The 13,350-nt window shown below is 36.9% G+C and overlaps 1 pseudogene; it reads right to left on the reverse strand.

Moving 5' to 3' along the window:
* Window positions 1-1,961: 1,961 nt before the first annotated feature.
* The window catches only part of LOC129484733 (tripartite motif-containing protein 64-like), a 97,864-nt pseudogene continuing 86,475 nt past the window's right edge, over window positions 1,962-13,350 (reverse strand).

A 13,350-nucleotide genomic window follows, 5' to 3' on the forward strand; every position in this document is an offset into this window, starting at 1 on the left:
ACTCATTTTGGTAACAGGGCTGAGGGAAGATGACTGAGTAGCTTCTTTATGGTTACCGCAGAGCATAGACTCTGTGGGCCTCCTCTCCCTTCACTTGTAAAAAAATGTCTTCAAGACTTAGACTTTATGAGGACATTAATTCATGACATATGATAGACTGGGATTTTCATGAGAAAAGAAACAGAAAATGCTTTCCAGGAGGGAACATTGTAGGAAAATTGTATCTTCAGAAACTGTCTCCAAATCTCACACTGAACTTAGTGGAAGATTCATCTTGTGGAAAGAACTAAGCCTTTCTTTTTTTTTTTTTTTTTTTTACAGGCTTCTGGAGACATATTACACAGGTGAGTGCATACCTAGATTTTAGCAGATGCTTTCAGTTTCCACAAATATCAAGCAGGAACTTTGATATTGAAGGTATAATTGATTCAGATAGTGATACTGCCTTGTGCTGGTTGTACTTTCTCCATCCCCCATCCCATGTAGTCATCTATTTTGTTGCCATACACAGTGATTTTGTTAAGCAGTTCAATGAAAGTTCTGCAAAACCAAAAATAAATAAATAAGTAAATAAATAAATAAATAAGAAAGAAAACCAAAAATAAATGAAAGAAAAATAAAGGAAGTGAGCATCTCTATTCCTAATTGCCTGTTTATTGCTCAAAAGCCTTCATATCTGAAAGAGAAAATATTACATTTACTACATGGCTACAAAGTCAACCAGGGGAAGCCAGAGAGAAAAGGGGAAAGTATTTTAGCAGTGAAAAGTGTTGGTGATTTCTAGTTTATATTTAAATATATAATTCTGAAAAATAGATGAACAAACTATTCGGAATGTTTGAACCGTGTAGGCCTCCAGAGAACCTCAACTATAAAAGGCAGATATCCCTGCCTGGAGCAAGTTTCAACACCCTGGCCTTGAGAAGGAAGAAACAGATGCAGCAGTCTTAAAAATAACCCCACTTTTCCAGACAGTGATTTCAGGAATTTCTGGTGAGGTCTGGAACCCAGAATTTCATTTTTGAATATTCTCCTAGTCTTAAGACTAATGATCCTTACTAATTTGGAGCAATACGAAGAAAGATCCGAATGAATTCTCGCTCAGATAGACTTTTCCATCGTGCTTGAAAATCAAGAACTGTGAATAAGAATGAATTTGGAAAAGAAAATGATAATTTTGGAATTAGCAAATGTGTGGGTTAAAGGGATTCTCATGAAACGTCAACCCAGCACTGAAAAACTGTTGTATGAGCTGAAATGTGATTAATAACTAGGATGTTGAGAAACAATAAAGTCTGTGAGGTCAACTTAACTTGCTCAGACTTAAAAAGAAAATAAGCACTCTTTTTATTCTTTGTAAGATAAGATATCCACAACTTCATTATTCTACGACAGCCTGGTTCAAATATACAACTAAGATAAATGATTTACAGTGTGTACAAACTGAAAACATACTCTCTGAAAAAGGAATCAGATTAAAAAAAGAACTTACATTGTATAATTTTATTTACCTGAATGCAAAAACATAAAAAGTAGATTAAGTGCTGTCAAGGAATGGCGGAGGTTGAATGGAGAATAAATGTTAATGTGTATTGGGATTCTTCCAGAAGTGATAAAAGTGCACAGGCAGTAGAGAGCTCTGATGCCTGCACAAGTGTGATATACTAACAATCTCTGAATTAAATACATTAGAACATGACTTTCACGGTAAGTGAATGAATCTCAACAAAACTAGTACAAAAAAATTATTGATGTTTTAGTAAAGATTCTACAATAATTTATTAAATAAAATAACTTAATTAACAAATGTACACATTCAAGGTGGTTATCCCATTTATAACCATAAAGTAATTACATTCCATGAAGTTACAATGAGCTCACAGGCTCTCACACGTAGGGTTTTAGGACACTATTTGCCTCATATATGGGAGGTCACAATAAATCATCATGAAACCAACGTTTCATGTACAACCAAAGCAAAAGAAAGGGCTCAGAGGGGAAGAGAAGGAGGGAGGAGGAAAACCATAGATAAGAGAACCTTTAGAAACATCAAAAAAACTCACAGATCCATTATCATAACCCAGAAACACCCCAACCCGACCCAGAGGCCTTTGTACTTACTGAATTAAAGGTGGGGAGTTGGTGGAAAGACTACAGTGATTCCTCCTTTTTGAGGAAATTTAAAAAAATGTTTCACCAGAATCAATAACGATATTGGCATCTGCAGTCCTGAAACCTCTACAGACTCCCAGAATCCAGTTGGAGGAGAGGGTTGCATCCACCTCCCAGTAATGCCTGCGGGAGGTGAATGCTTGTTCTCCCCACACAGCAAAGCTCTCCACTCCCTGGGGATCCATGGGAGCACTGAGATGGTCATCTCCAAATATCACATATCTCACATCCTCAGCAAGGCTTATATAGCAAGGAATCATTTCTCTGCTCAGAGCATTATCCACTGACAAGGAGAAAATATTATATTAGTGAGTGCTCTGAGGCACAGAGGCTCTGTGGCCCAATTATTCACTTCATTTGCTCTTCTTCCAAGAAAATACAGAAAAAAGGAAGCCAAGAGAGTTCAGCCCCATGCATCCATGAAGATGAAATATTATTACACCTCTACAGCACATACAATTATGTATTATTCCATAAATAATAGAGAAAAAACGCGACCATATCACTGGGCGAAGTAATGATTTAATGTCTATCTCTGCATATTTTGTTTCAGGACATATCTAAAATGTGTTTTTCTCTTCAATAGAAAAATCTTCTTGTATTATTTGTCTTTAAGATCATCAACAGGTAGACATCAATTTGCTGTGATATATTTATTGGCATGTAAGTGATGCCTGTTATAGTCTCAAACATAAAAAATTTGGTAGAAAATAACACATGTAAAATTTATAAGTTTCTGAAAAGAATACTCTGGCTTTACATTATCTGTTTAGCTCCTGATTCAATCTACTCTGGGTTCCTGCCCTCTGCTACTTAGACCTGCTCTCTAGAATGGGCCTAACATGGTTAAGCCACGTTCACAGATACCTCACTTTTCACTTGTTATGAGATGTATCTGATGGCATTAGAATTGTCCTGATTATGGATATTTCAGTCATTTTCTTTGTTGATCAAAATGTTCTGATTTTGTAAATAATAAAGGTTACTTGTAGAATGTATGTAAATGCACATAGAATAGAAAGAATTAAAAACCATTATGCCAAATCTAAGCCTTCAAAATTGAATTAAATTGAATAAACACGAAATACTGATGCCACCATGAGAACTAGTGTCTTCATAGCTACATGATCTGAATATTCTTTGTCCTCTTATTCTGCAGATAAAGTGTGTATCTTTCTTTACATTTTCATCAAATTGTAAGTCAGGAAATTGCATTTTGATCATTGTAATATTACTATGCAGGTAGAGAAGATGCACATGTTTTGGAAAAGTATGTATTACCTACACGTCAAAACTAATAAAACTTAAATGGGAAAAGCCTCAACCAAGGGAGCCAATAAGGAAATAATTTGAGGCTGGACTGCCAAGCAGCTGGCTCTTACCTCTGAAGTTGTTGAGCATGTCTAGGACTCCAGTTATGCGCCATGAAGTGAGCTCTGGGTTCACTGGCTGAGGCTTTTGCATCTGTGCCAAATCAGTCCTGCACAAAAAATGGCATCAGTTATAGTTCCAGGCCCAGAGTTAATCACACAGTCATACAAAGATATCACATTTTCATATAAGATGTTTCTTCAGAATTCTGCCAGTTCTGGTTAACTGGTTGTACATTTTATTCCACACTCTAGGGACCATAAGGATGTTACTTTTTCTAAATTTTACTTCCATAAAAACCCAATTTCCCCAGATATGTTATTCTCAGACATTACACAACTTCTAAAATCATTAAAAGTCATTACCTCCCTCTGCCCATCACACCCCCTGAGGGTAGGCAGAAATCTTGGGAATATTTCAGAGAGCAGAAAACTCAGACAAAAACCTTTGGAACCTCAGGCTGCAGTTGTCACTAATGCTAGTCAGTGTCTAACAGAGAATGTTCACTGAGACAAAAGGCTTTAATCTTTTGTGGAAATCAAAGGAGTCTAATTCCAGCCTGAGAACCCTGCTGCTGAGGGTCCTGAGGCAACCATTTTCCTGAGGTCTTTCCTAGAACTGGGTGTACGGTGATGGAGCAGGCCCGGGTCATTGATGCTTTTAGGAACAAAACATCCCTCTTCAACCCATCCTTAGGGAATCTCTCTCCTCCCTCTGTCTTTTTTTTTTTTTAAACCTCTGACCCCTGTAGAGTAGAAGACTCCTCTATGATTACTCAGAGTAATTTTGTATTAAGATCTGTGGGGTATGGCTGGTCAGTATGGATGAATTGGGAGAACAAACTTCCTAATGGCAAATTGTTTTTATGTATATTTTAATTCATACAAATTTTAAGATGAAAACTTTCCAGACCAAAGAGAAGAAGACCTCAGGCCCTCTTTTGAAACAAAATTGGAAATAGCCACTGACAACGATGTTAGTACTCAAAATGTATACATCCCCTTCATTCACAAGAGATCAAACTTTTCAGAAATAGCCTTGTTTTTAGTGTAAACTCATCTTGCTGATACATTTCCCACATCCTGCAAAATAATAAAAGATAATGTTAATTATGAGAGATTTTTCCTTTCGCATCTTTTCTCATACTCTTGTTTCTTTCTGTTTTAGTGTTTTAATAATGTGTATCTTTTTATTTCCTGCTAAGGAATCATTCAAGGCTACATTAATAACAGAACCTCAACTAAACAATAGAAAGCTTCATCAGTGGGCATTAAGAAGAAAGGAGCTCAGCAAGAGATGGTAGAGTAAAGCAAAGATATCTAGGTTTCCAGTGTCATTAATTTCCTAATCTTATTTCCAAGGAAAGCTCTGACCACATATGACAACTATTAAAACAAAACAGAGAACCATATGAGAAACAGAGTACATGGACATTGATGAGCAGCTTTGAGAAATCTTGCGCAGGAAAGGGGAAACCCCTCAATGTCTTCAGCAAATCACTGCTGTCTGGGACATCAGAGTGAGGAGGAACTAGGGCATGTAAATGGAGTATTACTAACCTTCCCCTGGCCTAGAGTTCTAATGATTTTGGATGACCTCTCTGTGTGGACAGCACTCCAAATTATATTGAAGAGAACATTGTTATATGTTATCAGCTAAAATGGCAAAAATTTCCCAAAGATTACCAAAGTATGCAGTAATAAGTGAATGGAGAAATGAAATGGTGGAAGTCAGACAGCATGTGTCACTTAGCTTAGAGCAGTGACATATGCAGGTGATATTTGCATGTCCTGGCAGCACTGTCCAGCAAAGGCTTCCTGTCTCTGAGGATGGATCCTCCCTCCTCACCTGGAGCAGCTCCACGTCAGGCATGGGGCATGTCTCCCACAGCTCTCTGTGTGTGTCTTTCGTCCCTTCTAAATGTTGGGTCATTCTCACTTGACTTGTAGTTGTTGGAAAAGCTCTTTCGCTTCTCTTTCCAGTGCCTGCAGATGCAGTTGCTCCTCCTCTTCGAGAAATATATGCATCTTTTGATATTGAATACTGATTATCCTCTTCCTTAATGACACATAGTGCTGCAGAGACGTTTGGTTAAAAGGATTACATGTTCTCACTCTCAATAGAAAACTTCAAATAATTATATGCTGGGTGTAATCAGGCAACTTATAAACTTTCTGCCTCACTCTTGCAAGGAGTCTTGAATATTTGCTATCTTTTTCTGTCCATCTTTTTCAATGTTCCTATTCTCTCTCCCTTTTTAAATCAAACCTTTATAAAGACTCCTGGTTTGTTACTGAGTCAATTATTTCCTCTATTAATCTCTCTTTTAGGATTTTTCCATGTCTGATTCACCTACATGTTAAAAAACATTTAGCCATACACCGTATTATGCAGTTTTTTTTTACTTCTACCATATTTTTACTCTATATACTCTATATACTATTCTATTGCTTTCACCTTCCTCATACCCAGTCTTAGGGAAATGTTGTCTCATCTACAGTGTCTGAAAAGGTTGACACCAACCTTGGCTGATTAGGTTTATAAAGTATTGAAAACCACACTTGGGGGCTCAAAGCTCAACAGATAAGTTTGGAATGAGATGCAAGAAAGTTGACTTAACACACGGTATTCAAAGAAATATTTTAACTATAACAATTATTTCACTAAATATTATCACATGCTAATTTTTCTTTTATTTTGTTTTTGTTTTAGTTTGTTTGAGACAGTATCTCGCTCTGTCGTCAAGGCCGGAGTGCTATGGCTGGGTCTCAGCTCACTGCAACCTCTGCCTCTCGAGTTCAAGTGATTCTCCTGCCTCAGCCTCCCAAGTAGCTGGGTTTACAGTCACCCACCACTACGCTCAACTAATTTTTGTAGTTTCAGTAGAGACGGGGTTTCACCATGTTGCTCATGCTGGTCTCAAACTCCTGATCTCAGGTAATCTGCCCACCTTGGCCTCCCAAAGTGCTGGGATTACAAGTGTGAGCCACTGCACCGGATCACATGCTGACTTTAAAATTTTGTTTCTCACTCCGTTTTAAAATTATAATTGCTTAAGTGCCTAGCCGTTATTTATCTGAATATGTTCAAAGATAAAACATTAACTGGGATTACCAACACATCTGTGCTGTGTAACTCTCTTGTTTAAAAAGGTATAACAAGGAACTTAATTGTGTTTCACAAAATCATATACATAATGGTTGATATAATTAGCTGTTTTTCTTATTTTTACTATTTTATGACTATTTCCCAATGATGGATTTATAAAATAAAATCTGTTTTTTATTTATCCTCCTTTTTGAATAATTTTAAAACTGAAACTTTACATATATATGTACATAACTATCTACAACAATGTTATGTATTAATATTTTTAAAATTATATAATAATTAATTTACACAATAATAATAATTATTATTACTTTTTTTTTGACATGCTGTCTCCCTCTGTCAACCAGGCTGGAGTGCAATGGCACGATCTCTGCTTACTGCAACCTCTGCCTCACAGGTTCAAGTGATTCTCCTGCCTCAGCCTCCCAAGTAGCTGGGATTACAGGTGTCTGCCACTGTGACTGGCTAATTTTGGTATTTTTAGTAGAGATAAGGTTTCACCAAGTTGGCCAGGCTGGTCTCGAATTCCTGACCTCAGGTGATCCACCCATCTCGGCCTCCCAAAGTGCTGGGATTGCAGGCATGAGCCATGGCACCTGGCTGTTATTTACACAATAATTATGTCCATAATCATCTTTAATAGTGCATGAAAGTTATTTGTAACACGGTTGCCATACTAACAGATTTTGTTGTCTTTTACCATGATTTAATAAATCATCAGTGTTTATACATAGTTGTATTCATAAATTATCTAATGTTTGGAGATTTAGGTCATTTCTATAAACTTAAAATTAACAAACCTTGCTAGAAATTGAAAAAGTAGAAATCTATATAAAGTCACCATTTACATATTAAGAGACATTTACAAAATTATAAAATTCATAAAAGCCAGCATATCCTAGAAAAAGATGAAGTGGCTGTCTTTTTAATCAGTCCATGGCATTGCAAATTAGTATGTTTTCTGAAGTGTCATTTCATCAGCATTATGCTCCAAAAAATATATCCAATAAAGTTAAGAAAAAGGTAATCATAGATATATATATGCAGATTTTTCCACAAATGTTGTTCTTTGGAAACAGATTCAAACACTTCTCAAAATGTTGCATATTATCTACCTAAGTGTAGAGAAGAAAGACTTTCTGGTATTCTCACTTCTCAGTAAAAATTTGATTCTACATTTTGTAGACTGCCCTGTATTAGACAGAAATAAACAATAAGCAACTTATGAGATGCATATGAAAGAATAAAAAATAGTTGCAAATTTTAGTGCTAGAAGCAGAAAAAGTTATCTATTTTACTACAAGTGTGTTATCATGCAGGGTAGGTAAGAGAGAAGAAGCAGTATTTCCTTCCCTAACTAAAAAATACTCTGTCATTCAAGTGAAAATATCAGACATTTATTGATCACCAATTCTGTGCTAAAAACTGTTCTAAGTGCTTCACATATTCTAACTTACTTAATTGTTACAGCAACCCCATAAGATAAATAATATTTTATACTCATTTAAAGATTAAGAAACATAAGAACAGGAAACTTTAATAATTTGTCCATAGGCATACTCTAATTAAGTAGGAGAACTAGGGTTAGAAACCAGGCAGTCTGTCTCTGAAAACTGTTTTCTTTTAGGTGACATTAAATATGTTGCCAAAGTGTCTTCCTAAGCCACCAAATTACATACAATATTTTGGGGAGACGCTTCTTGCATGCTGGCAGAATTGATTGAAAGTTGGCAAAGCTTTCAAGTATTGTGCAGGCTTTGGTCCACCTTTTTGAATAATAATATGCACACTGTCCTACATCTACCATACTGTCCGACCCTCTATCAATGACATCACAAAAATCCTGTGGGCATGCTCGGCCAAACCCCATAACAAAGGCATTGTGGAAATCCTAGTGTGCAGTGTAGCTCTTCTTTTCAAAGCACAGAATGTCTCAGAGGGTCTTTTATGTGCGCTACTCTGATTACTCACAAAGTAAGTGTCTGCTATGGACTCTCCTTACTGGTAGAGATTGGAGCCAAAATTGTAACAAACCTGCACGTTCTGCACATGTATCCAAAAATTAAAGTAAAATTTTTAAAAAAAGTGTAAAAAAAAAAACCAAGACTAAGTCTTTAAGGAGCTCATGGTCTAGTAGTTGATACAAAGGAAGGGACAGTCATCCTAAAAGTCTTCCTAAAAGAAATGACACCTAAGCTGAAACCCAAAGGATGAGGGTTGTCTTATCTTTTCTGATAGTAAAGTCTAAGTGACAGCAGTTGTCATGAGAAAAGATTTTGGGGCCTGGCATGGTCTCTCATGCCTGTAATCTCAGCACTTTCGAAGGCCGAGGTGGCTTGACTGGTCAAGCTGAGAAGTTCGAGGCCAGGCTAGGCAACATGGTGAAAATCCATCTCCACAAAAAATACAAAAATTAGACTGGCATGAGGGTGCATGCCTGTAACCTCAGCTAAGTCTTAGGCTGGACGATTGCCCAAACCCAGGAGGCAGAGTTTGCATTGAGCAGGGATTGTGCCACTGACTCTAGCCTGGGTGACAGGGTGAGACCCTGTCTCACACACACACACACAAAATATTAGTTCTGTTCTCTTCCTGGGTTGATATCCTTCTATTCTATCTAGGCCAGAATGCTTTCTGAAATGGAAATGTGCCTATATTCCTACCTGCTTAACCTTATTATGGGAATTTGATAAACTACAGGAAAGTAGTTACACTCCTCTAGATGTCAAACAAAACGTACTTGATGTATTTGGTGCTCAGTGTATGAATTCTTCTTCCCACAAATGCCTTGGATTCTAGTAAGGGTGAGTTCTTTGTATTTCTTTAACTTGCCACAATCATCTATACTTCTATTATTTTGTATAACATGATTACCTTGTCAGTGGAAATATAAATAAATAAAATTACTTTGAAGCGCTATGGCATTGCCCAATAGAATTGACGATCCACCAATTTTATAACCCAGACATTCCAGTTATCAGAAGATACTGTCCAGAAAGAGAATCTATTGGCTATTTACATTAGGAGACATGTTCACAACATCAATATACAAAAATCATTCCAAATGTACAACAGCAGAAAATGAACAAATATATATCATTATGTACCATTTATCCAACTTTGGGTTTTCCACTACAAACTCACTCTTGATTGTTTACATAAATAGATCTGGACTCTTTAAATATTTTTTTCTTTGCCACGTGTTAAGATGTCAATCTGTGTGAGTAGAAAGCATTGGAGAGAAATTCCAAAAAAGCGCTTCCAATCTGCTTTGGAAATGACACCTCCAGTGTCTGGCCCGGAGGGCATACAGGGATACACCAATGCCCAGATTGTGTAGTTCAGGCAGTTGCTATAGCATCCACTTCCTGAAGTTCATGGTGGCCAGGAGAACTGAGCAGCCACGAACTTCTCCTGATACTGTCTTTTGCCAAATCTGAAGTGGAGCCTGTCTGGCATGACATTTCTTTGCAAACAGCTTTACAAGTGGCCCTGAAGGCAAGTTTCTGGGGAGCTCTGAAGTGTGGATTTAAAGCAAGTTGTTCAAGCGCAACAGCACAGCGACTACTTAACATTCAGTGAGGCCAAGGGGTGAGGGGACTCTTCATTGGCTACTCCAACTTCACCCTGGACACAATGGCAATTCCTTATATGTGCTCATCACGTATTATTTAGACTTCTCCTTACATTCTACTAGACAATATTTCCTTGCTCAAATGCTGTTATAATTAATCATTCTTTATATTAACTTTCCCTATTCACATTATTATATGTTTTCTCTGTCTTGACAGACCCTGAATCTTCCTTTCATTTGAATAAACGCTATCTATCTATCTATCTATCTATCTATCTATCTATCTATCAATCATCTATCTATCTATCTATCTATCTATCTATCTATCTATCTATCTATCATCTATCTACTTATCTATCTATCTGAACACTTAAAGACCAGTGGAAAAATATCAAGTACCACAAAACTATACATGGTATGATTTTATTTTAAAAAGTTCAAAACTACCTAAAGTCAAACCATAAAACCTGTAAATAATATAGCCATGTGTGATAAAATTATAAAGAGTAACAGAGGAAATAAAGATAAACACAAAATTCAGACAGTGAAAAAGCACAACTGTCATTAGTGCACGGGGAACCCAAAGATATTGGAAATGTTATTTTCTTAATATGGCTAGTAGGTTCACAAATGTTCATTACTATTTTTCTCTATACTTGTGTGTTATATTATAGTCTTTTACATAAATAAAATATTTTAATAAAACATCGTGATTTCTTATGCTAAAGAGTGATTACATATACTAAAAGTGTAGTTTAATCAGTGTCCCAACTAGTGCACTGAGATAGTGATCCTCTCAGCCTTTGGAGGCCAGGCAGGGCGTGAGACATCTGGCTTGGAGCAGTTGCGCATATTCCGCAGTGTGCTCTCTGACAAACTGATGTTTTCCCATGTGTGAAGCGACATGGACACATTAGACTTGATTCCTCGAAAATGCCAGATGAGAGTTTTACGATATTTGTCCATTCCCCTTGGATTTAATAATGACTTTGATTCTTCTACTTCAGAATAATCTTGTATAATTATAAATTTTGATTTTTTGTTTTTAATCCACGAGAAAATAAAAGAAAAAATATGTACACAGGCAAATATATGATCACTCACATAACTATATATGCTATCCATCTTTATTTCTAAAATACTAATTTTAAAATATATCAATATACCCATCATGATTCTTTCTGAGTGACATACCACACAAATTCAATACGGGTTCTCTAAGGAATCCTCTTAGGCTACTTGTTTCAAAGCCTCTGAAGCTGCCTGCCCAGTGAAGGCTGCAACAAAGCTTTCTCTTCACTTCTCCCTTAGCCTTGCATGGGTCCACTTTCCTTTCAATATCAAACAGAGCATTAGAAATTCCTGGAAATGACTCCCCTGAATACTTGCTGTGGCTGCTTGTAGCATAGATGACATACCTGTTGATAAAACAGTATACTGTTTACTAGTTGCCCAAATGATATGGAAGAGAAACACAAGGGCATTCAACAATTCTAACATTGAATATTTCTAATTTAACAATTTGAACCAGCCACTTGTCAACTAAACTTCCACATTAAATCAACTCTAAAGACTATTATGGTCAGGCGCACTGTCTCAAGCCTGTAACCCCAGCATTTTGGGAGGCCAAGGTTGGTGGATCACGAGGTTAGGAGTTCGAGACTAGCCTGGAAAGCATGGTGAAACCCCGTCTCTACTAAAAATACAAAAAATTAACCAGGCATGGTGGCACGTGTCTGTTGTCCCAGGTATTCAGGAGTCTGAGGCAGGAGAATTGCTTGAACCCGGCAGGCAGAGGTCACAGTGAGCTGAGATCATGCCAGGCCACTGCAATCCAGGCTGGGCTACAAAGCAAGGCTCCATCCTTTAAAAAATAAATAAATAAAATGGAAAAGACTAGTTTATGAAATATGTGTTAATTAATAATATTTGACTTCGAACAAATAACCTAAAGTGGTAAGTGGTTCAATGCTACAACAGTAACAAAGATAAAATAACCACAGCAATCGTGCTTGGTAATAAAGTATTTACTTACAATTTTTCTAATTCTTCAAGATAAACTACACACAGTTGATATTAGTATTTCCCAGAGGAGGAAACTGAGGTCTGAGAAATCAAGTTGCTAAATGGTTTGTCTCAAGGCACATTACAAGTAAGTGCTGATTTTTTAATATGTCATAATAAATGACAGCACAACTGTGATCCTTAAAGTCCTGTTTGTGATTAGTCAACCATCTATTGTGGTTTTTTTGTCCTTTTTAAAAAAGCCACAGTATCATGTTAGCATACTTAACATAAAACATGAAGAAACATCAAAAATAATTTTGTAATGTTTCATATGACCACGACAGACGAATGTTTTATGGAATGGGCAAAGACATTTTCATGTCATAGACCTAGAAAGGAAGGACAAACTCTGAAGAGATAAATAAGGCCAGGAGCGGTGGCTCATTACTGTAATTCCATAAATTTGGGAGGCTTAAGTGGGAGAATTGCTTGAGGCCAGGAGTTTGAGACCATCCTGGGCAACATAGGGACACCCTGTCTCAACAAATGAAAGTACAAATATTAGCTGGGCACTGAGACACGTGACTGTAGTCCTAGCGATTTTGGAGGCTGCGGTGGAAAGATTGATCAAGCTCAGAAGTTTGAGGCTTCACTGAGCTAAGATTGCACACTGAACTCCAGCTTGGAGACAGTGTGAGAACCTGTCTCTTAAGAACAACAACAAAATAAGCTGGGGAAATGGGTAAGTTAAAAATATGCTGCCATTGGCCAACCAATCGAACTGTTGAAAACATGCTCTTACTCCCAAGCCAGACCCTTTGATAATCCCTGGACAGAAAGATGGAGCCATTTCTGGCTGTCCAATGACCTAACCCCTTTCAATACATATAAGATCAACCTGGGGATAGTCAATGTTTGGCAGAAAAAAATTACAATAGTCATGATTTAGGAAGAAAAACACCTCTAAATGTCAAAAATATGAAAAAGAACAAATAAAGATGTGTTGATTATATACCTTACATATAGAGAGATTTACTGGGTTTTGTGTATACGTACACAAAAATATATTTAAAATAGGAAAAGGGCTAGAATTATACACACAAGAATATAGCCAT

The sequence above is a fragment of the Symphalangus syndactylus genome, chromosome 6 (genome assembly GCF_028878055.3).
Source record: "Symphalangus syndactylus isolate Jambi chromosome 6, NHGRI_mSymSyn1-v2.1_pri, whole genome shotgun sequence".
In the NCBI taxonomy this organism is placed as follows: domain Eukaryota; kingdom Metazoa; phylum Chordata; class Mammalia; order Primates; family Hylobatidae; genus Symphalangus; species Symphalangus syndactylus.